At 35.2% G+C, this 17,607-nt stretch overlaps 1 protein-coding gene across 6 annotated transcripts in view; it reads left to right on the forward strand.

Moving 5' to 3' along the window:
* tenm3 (teneurin transmembrane protein 3) overlaps positions 1 to 17,607 on the forward strand; it is a 971,756-nt gene that overhangs the window by 217,227 nt on the left and 736,922 nt on the right. The window lies entirely within an intron of this gene.

A 17,607-nucleotide genomic window follows, 5' to 3' on the forward strand; every position in this document is an offset into this window, starting at 1 on the left:
AAATGGCCAATTTATCTTTATTAACTTCACATGTATGTTTATTTTCAAAGTCTAGGATTGTATGTGTTCCCCAGTTTGTACATGGGCTACCAGCAGCTGTGAGATTTCAGTGTTATTTTTTTTTTATACAACACACTAAGAACCAGTGTACTTTTCTTGGCTTTTAAGTAAAACAAAATGAGTATTGCAATAAATCCTTTTTATTTTTTTCTCCTTAACCTCTTACTGTTACTATTGCCTATAGAATAAAAAAAAAAAAAAAAAAAAAAAAACACAGGTTTCAAGCCATGAGAACTGAACCGAACTGAAAACAGTGTTAAAAAACCAAGGTATATATTGAACCGTGGGCAAACTGTATTGTTGCATCCCTACAAAAAAAGTATGCTGTTTACATTATTATTTTCTCTCTATACTATGTTTACTTGTTATGGCACATTTAAACTCACATTGTAAGTAAATAAAATAACAAAACTAATAATTTGCCTTTAAAAATGTACATTTTCACTTAAGATGTGGCTCTTTGTTATCTTCAGTAGGACATCAAAGATTATTATAGAAATGTGTTCCTACAGTATGTGATTTATAAAATGCAAGTCATTGTTTATCATCAATTTGAGTCATATATAAATTACATTGTACTTGAATATTTGATTCTCTCCTACAAGGATAAAAACAACTAAAGGTTGTTTTTGAGCAAAATCTACATAAAAGACAAGATACGTTCATATAAAAATCTAGAATCAGTTTTGGCAGAACTTACCCCTGCTCTTATTTAAATGTGAAAACAATGATTAAATATATATTAAGAATAGTTGTTGAAACAAATCAAAACAGAGTGCATTGTTTTGATTTTCACCATTGTTTATATGTGCATCACACTTTTAAAGACAGATTGTCACTGTGATATATATAATCAATACTGCATTGAATCCGATGTGCAGCAGTGTAGCATTGACTCCTCCAGAGTCCTTAAAACAGGTTGCTGGTTGTGTAGAGACTTTCTTGTCTGTTCGGTTAGTTTTTGTGTACAAGCTCAGAGTTGTTAGATTTGTGTGTGAGTAGTGGGGATAGCAATGGGAATACTGTTACGTGGTAACAGGGTTGCCATGGTTCTGATCAAATCCATAAATGTTGCAGTGATATTTGACACTCCGCTCAGATGGATCTGAATTCCGTTATCGATTCTAATGTTCTGTGCTTTTGTAAAGTCTATGGAACTGAACTGTGAAATCAGAACACTGGAAATGGAGTAATTAAATGTCTGTTAGACTATTAATAACATCTCCAACTCTTCACTTTGATGTGCTCTTTTTGAGGCTGCACTGTATTTTGATAGATTTTTTTTGGGGGGGGGATTTTGTAAGTAAGTTTTGCAACGGTTATGCCTTCCGACTAAACTACTTGTGTTTTAAAAATGCTTTAGAGGCCATCTTGGTTTTAAAACTGCTCTGTGTCAGTGTGGATGGGGGAAAATGGTGACATCTGATAACGGAGGTGTGGTTGCAGACATTGACATCTGATTGGGGCTTTTTCTCAATATTAAGTGCGCAAAGTTCAGTCTTGCATCATTTCCTTGCAAGTTTAGACTTCACAAGTTTGAAATGCAAAACAGACTCCTGAGGACACATCAGGTATATCGTCAAAGGGAACAGGGCACTTTATAACGTCATTCACATCACCCTGGCTATGTTGATATCCTACTAAAAATATTAAGGTGTATTGTAGCTTTATATTTATATGACTGTCATCTTCACTGTCTGCATATTTATAACAAAACTGAGCCTATAACATTACTACCTTTTATTTACATTGGAAATACAAAACTTTTCACTGAATATCTGTTTTAATAATTAATAATGACTATTATAAAAGTATTATGTACAATAAGTTTATACAATATAGGAAATAAAGGCAAGCAGTCGGTCAAATGTGCAGAACCAGTGTACATGGTTACATAAACTTATATAACTTATAATACACTTATCTTTGCGCTCAGACAAAAACACATCACAAGAACAGGTAATATATTAAAAAGACCAAAGGGTTGTTAGATAAACACAAGATGAATTAAATATCACGTTTATTGACTATAGTGTGAAAATATCCTTGATGAACTGTCCGATGTGTGCTGCTCTCACCTGGGGAGGTATGGTCACGTGAAGTGCGTATTCAGCAGTGTAGTGTGGATGGAGATCTTTTCAGAAATGGTTGGTGAAATGCCGTGTGCACGTGGATTGTTAAAACTAAAACGTATTAGTGTAAACAGGGCCTGAGACACTCAGGTTTCCTGGGGTGTCCATAGACTTGTTTGGAGGAAAAGGAGATAAATGGATGGATGGATACGATAGATAGATAGATAGATAGATAGATAGATAGATAGACAGACAGACAGACAGACAGACAGACAGACAGACAGACAGACAGAAAGATAGACAGACAGACAGACAGACAGACAGACAGATAGATAGATAGATAGATAGATAGATAGATAGATAGTGTACTATATGTATAATTTGTTCAAATAACAAATAAAAACAACAGATCATCAGATTTTAAAAAGTTTAAATTAGATTTCACTTATTGCAATAAGAATACAATTAAACACAAATAAAAAATCATACTGTGCTATGTTACTACACACACACACACACACACACACACACACACACACACACACACACACAATACTGGTTGTTAGATGTAATTGTTATGTAAAACTAATTTTTTAAGCTGAATCAAATGAAACTTATGAGTCATTTTAAATTATTTTAAATTAAACTTTAAACTTAAAACAGCTTGCATAACTCACAAAAATTAAGTTGGAACATGCTTAACTTATTTCAATAAGTTACAATTAACTAAAAACATATGTTGTGATGACTTATTGATCATATAATATTTTACAGTGTCTTTTCTTATACATTACTATGATTTAAAGAGGAAAATGTATTGCAATGATAAAGAAAATTGAGATACTAAATATTTTTCAGATAATCATTTTAATCTCTTTTGCATAGTCTAATGCAAGTTAATTGATATAGTTTAAGGATGTGTAGTTTATAATTCTTTAGTTTTATTTATTTATTTATTTATTTGTATTATTACTTTTAACTGAGTGGTTGTTATATATATAAAGGCTGCATAAACTCTGACATGCGGTCTTGTCTTGATTCAGAAATCATTTTACATTACTAATAATTTTATTTACTGCTAGTCTTTCATAGTAAACATATCTTTATTCACATTCTCCCCAGTTCTATGCAATCCCAACAAAACCCCACAGGGCGAGGAAGGCCTAAGAGATTTATATATTTGAAATATTTGCAAAGTACTGACAGAATTAAGCAAGTATTATTCTTATCAATCTCAGCCCCGTGACAGATTCCAATAAACCAGTGACCTTTCAATTTGCTGCTGATGTATAGCCCGGGATGTGAGTTATAACCTCTGATCTGGGTCAGCGATAGGTAGAGGCGTCTGATATTCATTCATCAAGCCTGAATATATTTATCATCAATCTGCGCAAATGATCTGTGGAATTATTGCTCTCTGGCAAAGCGCAGGAGGGTGCTTCCTTTCAACTTGCTGATAAAGTCAATAAACGAAGAATGCATTTTAACACTTTGGTTTTTTAGCTGTGTTTTGATGGGATGTTTGGAGTTGACATTCCAGCACTGTGGGGGGAGAATGAAGAAGCAAATTTAGGTTTATTCTTCCAGTGGCGCTCATTCAGTTTGACCCTCTGTGTTTACAAGTAGAACATGCTTTTGATGCGTCTCATTTTAGTTTGAGACGGATACTCACTTTGCCACTGACTGCGAGGCTCCATATGTGCCTCACGGCAGGAGATGAACTTTGTTTTCAAAGAGGTGATGATAGCGGAAATGTAGACAGTGGTGGCATGTATTGCCCCTGTCTTCCCTTTTGTTTCTCTTGTTTTCCGTGTTTTAGCATTCTGCTTGCGTTTCTGTTTTCTCCTTCTGACTTTTTGCATCCTCTAGGTTTAAAGACATAAGTTTGCATTATAGCCGATAGTAGTAAGTTGCAGTAAGTTTGTAAGTTAAGTGTAGTGATGTACTGAAATATATACATTTAGACTTCAATAAACAATAAAATGCTGTTTATTTTATTTGCATATTTTTCTATTGAATTTATCTATGCTTGTATTGTTTGTTATATGTGATGCACCCCTTATAAATCATCCCAATCAACCTAAAATTATAAATTCTTTCCAAACTTGTAACAATTTATATTGCAGAATAAAAAGTATCACAATGTGTTATTTTTCCAATATCTTGCAGCCCTAATTGAAATAGACTTAAAAAAAAAATAAAACAGACACTACCAGTCGAAAGTTTGGGGTCAGTTTTTTTGTCTATATATATATATATATATATATATATATATATATATATATATATATATATATATATATATATATATATATATATATGTATATATATATATATATATATATATATATATATATATATGTATATATATATATATATATATATATATATATATATATATATATATATATATATATATATATATATATATTTATTAATGCTTTAAATAACTGCTTTCTTATTGTTTGTAGTTTCTAATGAAATTAACACACGCATGAAACGACACACCCACATACAAACAAACGCACACACCTATCCAAAATACGTTCTGCAAGCGAATGTAACACCAGTCATTATTGCTTTTATTACTATTACCGTTATTGATAATAATATTAATAATAACAATAAAAATAATAGCAACTCATATTAGAGTGATTTCCGAAGGATCATGTGACTCTGAAGACTGGAGTAATGAAGCTAAAAATATATACTTTTTTAAATCACTGGAATAAATTATTAAATTAAATTATAAACTATTTTTAAACAATTATTCTATAGTGCAATTACACTTTACAATTTTACAGTTTGTACTGTATTTTTGATTAAATAAATACAGCCTTGGTGAGCAGGAGAAGCTTATTTTAACCCTAAGCTTTTGACCGGTAGTGTATATGTTTTCTTAAATGTTGTATCTTTGTTTTGGTTTTAGTTTGTTTAGTTTTGGATTTTTGCACAAATACATTTTAGCTTTTGTTTTGATTTTGTGCTTTTATTTCTTCCAGCTTGTAAATGGGGAGGTGATTTCAAGATGTTGTGTGAACTTTTAAAAACTGCAAATCTTTGTCAACTTATGTTATAAATTTTGTAAAAGATAGTGTAAATAGTACTGCAGTATGTTATTTGTAATGTTTTACTCAAAATGTATATTTTGAAAACCAAAAAAAGATCAAACTGTAAGGATTTCAACTGCACAGAAGTCAGTTTTGTTATGTAATGTAATGTTTTTTTATATAGCACATTTATTGTGTATGGCCATACACCCAAAAGCGCTTCACAATTATGAGGACAGTCTCTTTACACCACCACCAGTGTGCAGCATCCACTTGGATGATGCGTCGGCAGCCACAGGACAACGGTGCCAGTGCGCTCACCACACACCAGCCAATGATGAAGCCATGATGGGTAAGGGCCGATTGAGGGACTTTGGCCAGGACACCGGGGTTACACCCCTACTCTTTATGAGAAGTGCCATAGGATTTTTAATGACCACAAGTCAGGGCCACGGTTTAGCGTCTCACTCGAAAGACGGCGCCCACTGACAGTGTAGTGTCTCCTTTACTTTTACTGGAGCATTAGGACTCACACAGACCACAGGTTGAGTGTCCCCTGCTGGCCTCACTAACACCACTTCCAACAGCAACCTAGTTTTCCCATGTGGTATCCCATCCAGGTACTGACCAGGCTCAGCCCTGCTTAGCTTCAGTGAGTAACCGGTCTTGGGCTGCAGGGTGATATGGCTGTGTTTTATATAAATTATTTTACTACATGTTGTTAGAAAAATGTTAAGCTTTTCACCCTGTCAATGATTTTGACACTCCAAATACTAAAATTATTTTGCTTAAAATTGGATCCATAATATGTTTTTTTTTTCTTTTCTTTTTTTTGCACATACAATCATATTAGCCTTTTTTACTTTCTAATGTGTTATTCTTTTTCTCTACCCTTACATAAGGGGGGAATGCTGGCATCACTTTAACATTTAAAACATTGCTTTTTCACTTTTAAGATGTGAAATTTGACATTATTGTTAACACTATTTTATTTGTTTCTGTGAATGTTATGCTGTTATATACAGTAAGCTTAGAAGCCAACTAAAATCATTGAAAACTAGTTGTAATTAAGTTTCTTGCTCAGAGCACTGCTTGTTCATTTTCCTTTATGAAATCTTATAATGGCTAGTATGCCGTCTTACGTTTTGTATTCAGAGGTAGAAGTGCCCATTAAACACTTGACCAACTCAAAACAACCACTAATACACGTGAATGAATATGTAAATTGACATATGTGTCATGTCCGCTAAAATCACTGAAGTCCTGGTTCAATTTAATCTAACTTTATACCATCTCAGATTCAGTTGTGCACTCCTCTTCACCTTCATCTCCCTGATCTATAGAAACAGTTTATTCCAATAGGATCTGTGGAAAGCTTGTGCAATCTGTCAACCACAGTCAGTGTTATCATGAAACGGCAACCTGAGTAACATGATCACCATGCACACAGAGAGAGAGAGAGAACGAAAAGGCTTTGAGCGTCTGTCCTGTTCCCATGAGCGTGCTGCGTATGTATGTTCAGTCTCGGCTTTTGTTCACTTGTGTCAGAGTGATCTCTCCTGTCATGTAACACAGCCATGGCCCAGAGACCTGCCATCACTGCCTCTCTGCACTCTCTCTCTCTCTCTCTCTCTCTCTCTCTCTCTCTCTCTCTCTCTCTCTCTCTCTGTCTTAGAGAAAAACGGCAGAGCTCTGACAGCTTCTCATGATTCATGTCTTCTTATCATAACCACAAGCCTCCGCCAATCAATCCCCACACTACTACCACAGCATATCAGCCAGACACACCAACCACGAGGATGCAAGTCTCTTTGTATTTCACCTTTTTTTTCGCGATTGAAACCAAATTATTTCATTCTCAGGTCTACATGTAGCCGCACATTCTTTTGTCTCATTTCATGGAGTTATTCGGGTTTCTTTTCTATTCCAATTTACATGTGAAAAAGTGCATAAAAAAGGGACTAAGTGGCAATTACCGAGACAAGAAGTTTAAGAAAACATAGGTCTTTTAAGTCAAGGGGAATTTGGAGTGCTAAGTCACAACAGTTTATTGTCGAGTGATGGAACTGCTGCTGAGGAGGAGATCCGGCCATCACTCATTTTTACACAAGACTTTGAATTTTTTTGGTAAAATCAGTGATTTGTTTGGAATACTTCTATACAAAAAACTCCCATTATGTCCTATTAGCAATCTGTGTTAACTTTTCATAGCAAATTGAGCTTGTTTAACTATATAAGATGTGGGGCCCTATCATACACCCGGTGCAATGTGGTGCAAGGCGTAGCGCAATACTTGTTTGCTAGTTTCAGCTTGGCGCAAGAGTCGTTTTGAGGCGTTGTGCCACGCTTTTTAAATAGCAATGTGCGCCCATAGGCGTTCTGGTCTAAAAAGGATGGCATTCTGAGGTGCACTGCTGCTTGGCCCCACAGCACCCGCGAGACCTATATTAGACGGGCCGAGAGAAAAGGAGAAGGAAAAAAAAAGGAGGAAAGACAGAGTAGACCGAGAAAGGGAAGAGAGGAAAAAAAAAAAAATTGGGGTTCTGTTCTCCAGACACGCTGCCACTCGGTCCTCCACCAGCTGAGAGATGTGACGACGTGCTGGGAGCCCTGTGGAGGAATCTATCCACCCGTCCGTTTTCTGGCGTCCGGCGGCGGTTCTCCTGGCTGGCTGGCGGCATCTCTGGTCTCCTGCTCCGCTCCCGCTTCGGTGGATGGATGCAGGCTCTGGCATCATGGCGGATCGCGGCAACTCCCCCGGGTTCTGTGGGATGGCTCCATTCAGCACTTTCCCCTCCGGTGGTGAGCCCCGTGTCCCCTGCTCCTCCCCATGCTGGGAGACGGCAGCAGGCAGATCCTTTCCTCGCCAGCCTCAGGCCACCCAGGCACTCTGGGCAGACGAACGGGTTTCTCCCCCACTCGGGTTAACTCCCAAACACTTGCCCCCTCTCTCAGCGGCGAGGGCATCTGGACAACGCGTCCCTCCTTCTCCCGGGCTTCGGCACCACTGTAATAAAGTTCACGGCCCTTTGGCCGCCGGGAAGAAGGAGGCTGAGAACAGACGCAATTTTTAACTGATTTATTAATAACAGTGACGGCAGCTCCTCACGGAGGCTGCCGTCTAAACCAAAACAAACGGACGGCAGCTCCTCACGGAGACTGCCGTCAAACGGAAAGCAAAAGTAAAATATGTCCGGGCTCGGTCCTCTCTCGGCTTCCTCTGCCATCGTTCCTCCTTTTATTGTCCAGAGCTCCTTCCGTGGCATCCGAGGCAGGTGCGCACCGCAGGTGTATCCACTTATGCGGTGGCCTCACTCCGTTTCCACGGCTCTTGGCCACGCCCCCTCGCCACAATATATAGAATATAAATATAAAAGATTAAAATATTACAAAACATATTATTTTCTAGCCTACATAAATATGAAAAAACAGTTTTTTTGCCTTCTTCATCTCGGGAGGCTTTACAAATATATCACAGACAAAAGTTTATATTATACTTTTTATAACTTCTAGACCAAGACACTGGGTTCTGTAACAATACATTTTAATATTTCATATGTGACCAAATAACAATTCAACTCATTAACAGGATACTATGAAGGATACTGTATGTTAAAAAAAAAATCTTGAATCCATATATCGGTATAAATTAGGTCTGCACAACAGGTTGAAAATCAAAATGCTCTGAATCATTGCACAGATAAAAAAGTAAAAGAAGGCTTGTTCATACATGTATAGATAGGTAAATAGAAATACAAGGATCTGTGCAACAGCCACGAATCAGGTGTGCTCTACACTTGCCGCTGACGTGAAAGCTGGCTCGCTGCTGCTTCTCATACGCTGCACCAACGCAATCTCACAGCAATTTGTAACTTTTTGATTTAGTTGCTAATTCGTGTGAATTCATACGATCTAATTTGTGCAATTTAGTACGATTTGCTCATCTCCCAATTATGGTTAGGGGTGGGGTTGGGTGCCATGCCTCCTTTGAAAAACCTAATTTTGCGATAAATTCCACGATGATTTATTTTTTTTTATGATGTTTTTATTTTATTTCTAATTATTTATGCTTTTGAACTGCATTATTTGATCTTGATCTTTCTTCCAACATTTTTTAATCTTGAGAAGTTGGAAAAGGGGACCTTTAATAACATTAGTTTAAAGTGATATATTGTCTGGATTGGTGTTGTGCATATATATTACTTTACAAAAAACCTTGTTTCCAAACTAGGCTAATTGTGGCTGATTGTACCCAGGTCTCGGCCGTGCCATTCGTGTGTCCTCTTCTTGCTTAAATCCACTAAGTTTGACTGATCTGACTGACTGACTGACCATGCCACACTTTCCCCCATACCCAACTGATAGTGTTTCCACAAGCACTGACTGATGCGCCCACCCCCTTCCTTAAACCCAACCGATAGTGATCCACTGGATAAAAAGTGATCCAGAAAAAAGCTGTGTGGAATCCCTCACGGCCATTTGATTTTACCACATTTTCAGAACTTACCATGTTCTTGACCTTTTACATATTTATATTATTTTTTGCTTTTGTTTACATGCTTTTCAAAACCATTCCTCATTGGACTCAAACCATCGGTCCACTCCGCTCCTCATCCCAAGTCCAGTGGAATATGTGTCGAGCCACTGGGCAAACTGAAAACACCGGAAAAGTTGCCCACACAAAAGTAATCAGTCAGCTGGTAGAACAAAAAGGAACAGAATCTGTCGGCGGTATCATACCGGCCCATAGTGTTCCTTTTACAGACAAAATAAAAAGTAAGCTGTATCTCCAGGTACATATCTGTGCTTTTCCAGAAATGTAGACATAGATAAGTATTCACAATGAGCCAGAGTTGATTATTTCTCTATATGTTATTTGATATATTATATTATTTCAAACTACTAAAATGACAATAAAAGTCATTTTGTTAAACTGTAGAGTTGAATTTTCTACATCAAAAGTTGACAGAGCAGAGATCAACATCCCATAATGCAATTCAAAACAGTAAATAAACAGAAAACGTTTGTGAATCACATAATATGGAAACTTATGGATGCCCAAAATGGGACATTTTACTGTTGTTATTATTTGCAATATTAATATTTATTGTAAATAACAGCTGTATTATTCAGTATTTTTTGTAATTAGTTGTACATTGCAGATTATTTCATTAAAAACTAAATTTTAAGTGAGTGAAGTTATATGATTGGATTGTGCTGCTGTTAGGTTTGAAGATAAATTACAGGGAATCAAATATGTAAACATTCATATGCCTCTGTATAATTCAGCTATATTCATTTCCTAAACATAAACCAGCTGTTTAGTTATGAATATTTGTCTAATGCAAAGATTTATACACGGAGCACAGAATCAGGGTGTACGCGTTGTCTTAAAGTCTGAATGTCTTAAATCTTCAAAAAACTATTTTTTTGCCTTAAAAATAGTGTTTTTTAAGGTCTTAAATATATATGTTAACAGGTCTTAATTTTACTTTGATTATGTATAGCTACCCAATCTGGCCAACACCCAGAGAATCACCAACAATCCATCTCAATTAAACGTTTAATTCTACCTCTATTTACTATAACGGATTTATTATTTTCCTTACAATAGTATTTGTTTAAAAGTTCTATATTTATTGCCTGGGATATTGACCGGACCTACATTTTTTATTATTAAATATTATTATTATATTTATTAAAATATTATATTATTAGATGCAATAAATTATTTATTTATTTTTTGATAGGAAAGGGAAAATCTTTTCCAACTGGGATATAAAAAAAATCCTTAGCATTTAGCCCTGTATAAGTCTAAAATTTAATTCATGATGGAATTAAAATTGTCTTAAAGTATTTCATTTAACTTGGCGAAATCTGCCGAAACCCTGAATGATGCCAGAACAAATGCACAATAATATTGTCGTTGGGTGAAATGTTACATGCTTCTTTTCTTTTCTTATTTTTTCTTTTCTTATCTTTTCTTTTCTTTTTTTTTCTTTAGCTCACATAAAAAAGAGCCCAGAATATTCTAAAGGACACTAATGAGCTTTAAAAGTCCTTTTCAGTGGTCAGTAATATCAGTAATTTAGTAAAAATACCAAGGCTATAATTTAAGAGTATTTAGTTTTGTTTTTCCAAGTTAACATTACATGCAATAAAAGGGCTGAGATTGAGTAATGACAAACATCTAATGACAGAGATGATAAATGTACATAATCGTAGCTTACAAAGTTTTCCATTAGCATAATCTTGCCTCTCAGAGAGAATCCTCTATCTCTGGTTTCAACATAAAATGATATGCAATGTGCAGGTTAGCAGGAAGATTGCAGAGGTCATAAAGTTTTATATTCTGTATTATTGTTATTTGTAATGGTAATCTTCATTTTGCACCCTGATCATTGTGCACTGCATCGTCTATTTCTACATTCTGCTGTTCTTTTGCCTTCTGTAACCATAACATTTCCACTTGCAATCTAATATTATTTAAGTCATACTGTATATTGCTATATGGACTTCTAGTTTGGTGCAAACTGCATTTTCTTGGCTCTCTATTTGTTCTCTGCACGATGTCAATAAAGTTGAATCTAATCTAATTTAGAATAGCTTCATATGAGGTGAATGAGAGTCAGGATATAAACAGGAAATTGTGATGATTACATCATTGAGAGGCAATCTCGAGAGGAGGTTGTTGAAAATGCACTTTTTTTGTAAACCAGAAACTAACTAAAAGGAGCCATTCCATCTCTCTGCATTGTTAAAAGAGGGTCTAACAAAAGTAAAAGTTAAGAAAGTTATCATTTGCTATATATTATTTTATTGAAAAGCACTCTTGTTTTTATACAGTGGGTTCGGAAAGGATTCAGACCAGCTTAAAATATCCACTCTTTGTTATATTGCATCCATTTGCTAAAGTCATTTAAGTTTTTTTCCTCAATAATGTACACACAGCACCCAAAATTGACAGAAAAACACAGAATTGTTGACATTTTTGCAGATTTGTTACAAAAGAAAAACTGAAATATCTAGGGATGCACCGATATGGATTTTTTGGCCGATATCGATAAACGATAATTCTTCAGACTTGGAGGCCGATAGCCGATATGTATAGGCCGATATTTATAAATATTTCAAAATGGTATCTTTTTATACAGCAAACTTCATAAAAGATTGAACTGCTCTTATGAACTAAATAGTCTATACTCAAAACAAAAAAGCTTCAACTTCAAAATTGCAAGGTAATTATAGACCTATATTCACGATTTCACAAATCAGCATGCAAAAAATACATTACTTCCTTTTCTTCATAGCAAATTAACATGCAACTTGACTGTTGCATAAAATTAATAAGGTTAAATAACAAAATGGGATTTAATCAACAAGAAAGTTAAATATATTTAAATAAGATGAAAATGAAAGAGCTAAGGACTGAAACCAGCTCAAATGTTCTTGAATAAAACGTTTTACAGTGATGTACACATGTACAAATATGTCATGTCCAAAAAAGCCTTTTTTGGAGGTGTTTTGACAGTTCAGAGCCCCCGTACAAGCAAACAGCTACATATATAGTACGTTTAGAAAATGCGGCACAGATTCATCCTATTTGGCGTTTTTGATTCTTTTGAACATGTAGCTGCTGCTTGTCAATCCGACAATGCTTCAGCGCTCGTTCTTGCTGTCAATTGCGGGAAAAATGATCGATGAAAAGTTTATGATAAACCGCTGTGAGTTTCACTTAACTGTAGAGGCAGAGTTGGCTTCAGAGTCAGATTTTTATACAAAACCTGCATTGAGGTGACTTTATGGCAAACACAGAGAATATAAAGACAGAATGAGGGGCTGGTCGAGAGCCTCTATGACTGGATTCACCTTTCTCCTCTCCCCCGTGCTACAGTGTGTGTGTGTGTGTGTGGTGACAGCTCGCGGTCTCGTTATAATCAATATATTAATATTCCGATCAAACTGAATACATCTTACATCAACAACACATGCCAAGCAATGCGTTGATAATAACAAATAATCAGATTACAAACAACTGTTATGTTTACACGTGTTGTAAAATGTGCGGGTCCAGCTGCAGTTTTGGGTGTGTGTGTAAAGCGGAGAGGGAGAGAGAAAGGAGGAGCGGTTTTTGGGCAATGAGACTATTTTAGGTGACTGATTTGTTGTACAACACGGAAAGTAATAAATATTTTGGACCAAGTTACATGTCTCCTCGTTCATTCACCGGCTGCAACTAAAAGAGAAGGCAACCCGGAACTAACGTTATTCGGCCCAGGAGATCATAAGATCCCCTGCTATCTCTACAGAACAAAGAGACAGAACAGGAAAGGTTTACACATGTAATATTTTTCCTGAGGCGATTTAAAGCAAAATACACAATGACACTCAATCAAACACATCTACAATGATAAGGAACATGGTTACTTACTTATTAGAGTTATTAACGCACAGCAATACCACATGAAGAAATGACAGACATTGAAGGAATAAACAGTGTGAGGAGAGATCCATTAGAGTGCACTGAACAAGTCTGAACATGTTCCGCCCACTCGTGCGCGCAAGCAGGTCTGTACAATTACATAATTTATCAGCTTAAAGATATCGGCCTAATTTAGACCTTGGATCGATAACGATAATCTTAAAAATAGCATTTATCGGCCGATAACAATATGGCCTCGATATATCGTACATCCCTAGAAATATCACATGGTCCTAAGTAGGGATGTAACGGTATTGTAAATACCGTCATACCGCAATATTAAATTTTTTCGATATTACCGAAGTCGCATGACTCGGGAGGGAGGATTGAGCGCGCATACCAAGAGAGGTGTTGTCACGCGCCTACTGAAGGGCTGGACTGGACGGAGGTTGTGTCGCGTCGCGGGGGCACTTTTGATCGTTTTGGAAGGGCATTTTCTATCCAAGACTAAAAAGGGCATGTGCACTGCACAGGTTGAGCCCTATGTGTGCACGTGCCTGCAAGTTGGGGAATACGACTAATAACAGTCATGGGGACTGCAGAAACACAGCACTGTTCAGATTGATGCAGACATTGACTTGTACCGCAAAGACACCTCTATCTCACTCATGGTTTGTCTTCTCAAGTGGGGGAAAGACAATGCACAACGTTACCCACTGCTGTCAACATGGGCCAAGTCATATCTCTCTTGTCCCAGAAACCTCAGTCCCAAATGAGAGGGTTTTTTTCTGTTGCAGGGGACATTGTAAATACCCAGAGATACCAGCTTTTACCAGATTATAATTATATGATAATTTTTCTTTAAACCCATCTCTATCTAAGTGAGTGATTAAATGTTGAATGTGATGAGTTTTCAACAATACTAAATTGAAACTTTATTTTTTTACATGGTTTAATAATTTTTTGTTATTAAAATTGAAGTTCCTGTTTCAAAGCTAACAGATAGATGGCTAATTTGTATGTCATTGACACTTTTGGCACTTTTTTGGAGTATTTTCAAAAGTTTTTTTTTTCCTGTAAATGATTCAATAAATACCGTACCGTGACATTCATACCGAGGTATTACCGTACCGTGAAATTCTGATACCGTTACATCCCTAGTCCTAAGTATTCAGACCCTTTTCTGTGAGACTCGTATACTGTATTTACCTCAGGTGCTTTCCAATTTTTCTCTAATCATCCTTAAGATGGTTCTACACCTTCATTTAAGTCCAGTTGAGTTTGATTATATTGATTGGACTTGATTAGGAAAGCCACACTGTATGTGCCTTTTTTGTGAAATGCTGGCTAAATTTGTACAATCTGTTTCCGAGAAAAATATCGTCAAAGTTGTATAGTCATAAAATACACAAAAAGATTTTTTTTATTTTTATTTCAATTAATGGCAGATTAAATATCTAGGTTTTGAGATGCAGCACTATATCAGATTACACTTCATGTTACATACTGTACATTACACCTTCTAATTTTTTCCCATTACTGATTAAAGATTTTGTCAATAGGCTTTTTATTTTAAACAAAGAAAATTTCAGCGGTTTGCTAAACCTAAACACTGATTTCAAACGGCTTAGGGTTTATATTTGGTACAGAAGCAACACCTAATTGTCATGCTCTTATAATTTTTATTTAACTTCTTTCTAAAAACGTGAACATCAGGTCAGTTCCTGAAGTGCAAAGCATGCATGCAACTTTAGCCATGTCATGTTTTTTGAGTATATTACTGTAGATAGTTCATTTCAGAAATTTCAAAGATTGTATATTTGGTTTTTAAGCTCAATATGTGTGAAGGTAACTTACTTAATTTTAGGTTAATTTTATGGCTGATATGCCTCAAAATAATTTGTTTTTTAAATGCCAATGCTATGGGTATATAAATTGTCGGACAGCCTTGTTAGACAGATGAGCAGTTATGAAGCACAAGGAACCGATATCGGATTGATTAATATCTAATATGACATAAATCTTTATACATTTGTCCAAAATGATGACATAGCTTCCCAAGTCATGTTATTTTTTGGAAGATGATGACAGGATAAGTCAAGACGAGGAATTTGAAGTAAAGTTTGTCTCATTAACTTTTTTGTAGTTGTTGTAGTTTTGCTAAATGGGCTATGTTAATGCGATCGTTTATGTGTACAGCCAGTGAATCCATGAAAAATACAATAGTAATTTATATAGTGTTTTTAAATGATATGAAAGTGCTATTATTATAAGTTTACTGTAAGCTATGTATTCAGTCTACACATTGTTAATAAATGCAACAGCATATTATGAGTTATGTAATTATATCATAACTCTTTTATTATATCATAATTATATCATAATTTTTTTTATCATGTTATCTGATATGAAACTATTTTATTTTACATTTCTTTCTACTGATATTTGATTTTACAAATAAAGGTGCTGTACCACACCCAACAGTTTCATTGTTTTTTAATGCTTTTTGGCACACCACACTTCTTAACAATTTAGTTTTGAATATAAGATTTTCTTTAAATTGGAATTTCTCTGAAATTAAGCAAATGTTTGATATGGCCTGACTCAGTCAATATTAAATTAATCAAGGTTATATTTTTACTGGCTATTTGTTTCCTTATGTAGAATGATATTGCTGTATGTAGAAAAATGACTTGAGCTGGGTTTTCACAGAGCGAGGGTCAGATTCTTATTTAATGCTGAACATCTCTGAAGATTTGTTTTAAAATGCAATTGTTTTAATACTACATGAGGCAAAATTTTATTTCTGGAAGTTTTCAGATATCTGTGACTGCAATATATATATTTGATAGTTTTACTATTCATATCAAAATCACTTTATGCTAGTTTGTCATTTTGACTGTTGATGTATCAACACTAAAGAAAAAAAAATCTGTTGCAGCCATTTATTTATGTATGTATTTATTTATTCATTTATCTAATTATTTGTTAATTATGTAAATTAAAGTGAGTTAAACATACATTTTTAAACTGATTGTAATGTTTATAACTTGAACATTAACAAACATGAAAACATATTTTGCCATCACTTGCAGTATTAATCATATCAATGTTTATATTGTCCAGTAAGATATTGATGGTGATATTATTTGTTTATTATTATTGTTGTTTTTGTTGATTATTATTTATATTTTTTTATAGTAGAGGTTTTATATTTTATTTAAAGTAGTTTTTAACCCTAAACCAGAAACAAAAAGTGTGTGTTGTATTGTGGCGTGACAGAAAAAAAATCTATTTGACATACATTTCATTTAATCGTAATCTTCTTTCAGTTTGTCATACATGGTACACTAATGTTTCTGAACATCACTTTACATGCCTATCAATTTATTCTTTTCCATATAAATGTTCAGAGAGTTTGTCTTCTTTCATCTAAAATGTGACAAAGCCCAGCAGGAACCATCTTGCTTGATCTGACAAAAAACAGTGGCATGACATTTTCTAATTCAATCCATTAATCTCTGTCAAACAACTGTTGATGGCATCACCTTTAATACCCAATTCATGATCGACTGGAATGGCTTGGAGGTGTATATATATATGTATTTGTAGAAATTGAAGCAATGGATAATTGTATGAATGCAGATAAACGACTACATTCCACAGTAAAAACTGCCCTTGAAGTATAATTGCCTTCAAACGTATATATTGCTGTATGGTTTTCTTTGCCATCGACAACTGCGTGAGACAAAAGACACTGATATGGTTTGGCTGTATAAAAGCATGTGTGTTTAAATCTCTCTCTGTGCATGATGCTGATGCTTTACATTACTTTGGAACACTTCCTGAATTCTTCAGAAACCCAATTAAAGCTTGTGGGTACGTTTTGTACGTGGGAGATGAGAACCATCACAAAGTGTGCCATCGCAGCAAACAGATCAATATTTAATTAATCGTGGTGTTTGAACTATGTAGGCCTATTATTGAGGATTTGCAAAGTCGC

The sequence above is a fragment of the Danio rerio genome, chromosome 1, assembly GCF_052040795.2.
Source record: "Danio rerio strain M-AB ecotype USA chromosome 1, GRCz13ab, whole genome shotgun sequence".
In the NCBI taxonomy this organism is placed as follows: domain Eukaryota; kingdom Metazoa; phylum Chordata; class Actinopteri; order Cypriniformes; family Danionidae; genus Danio; species Danio rerio.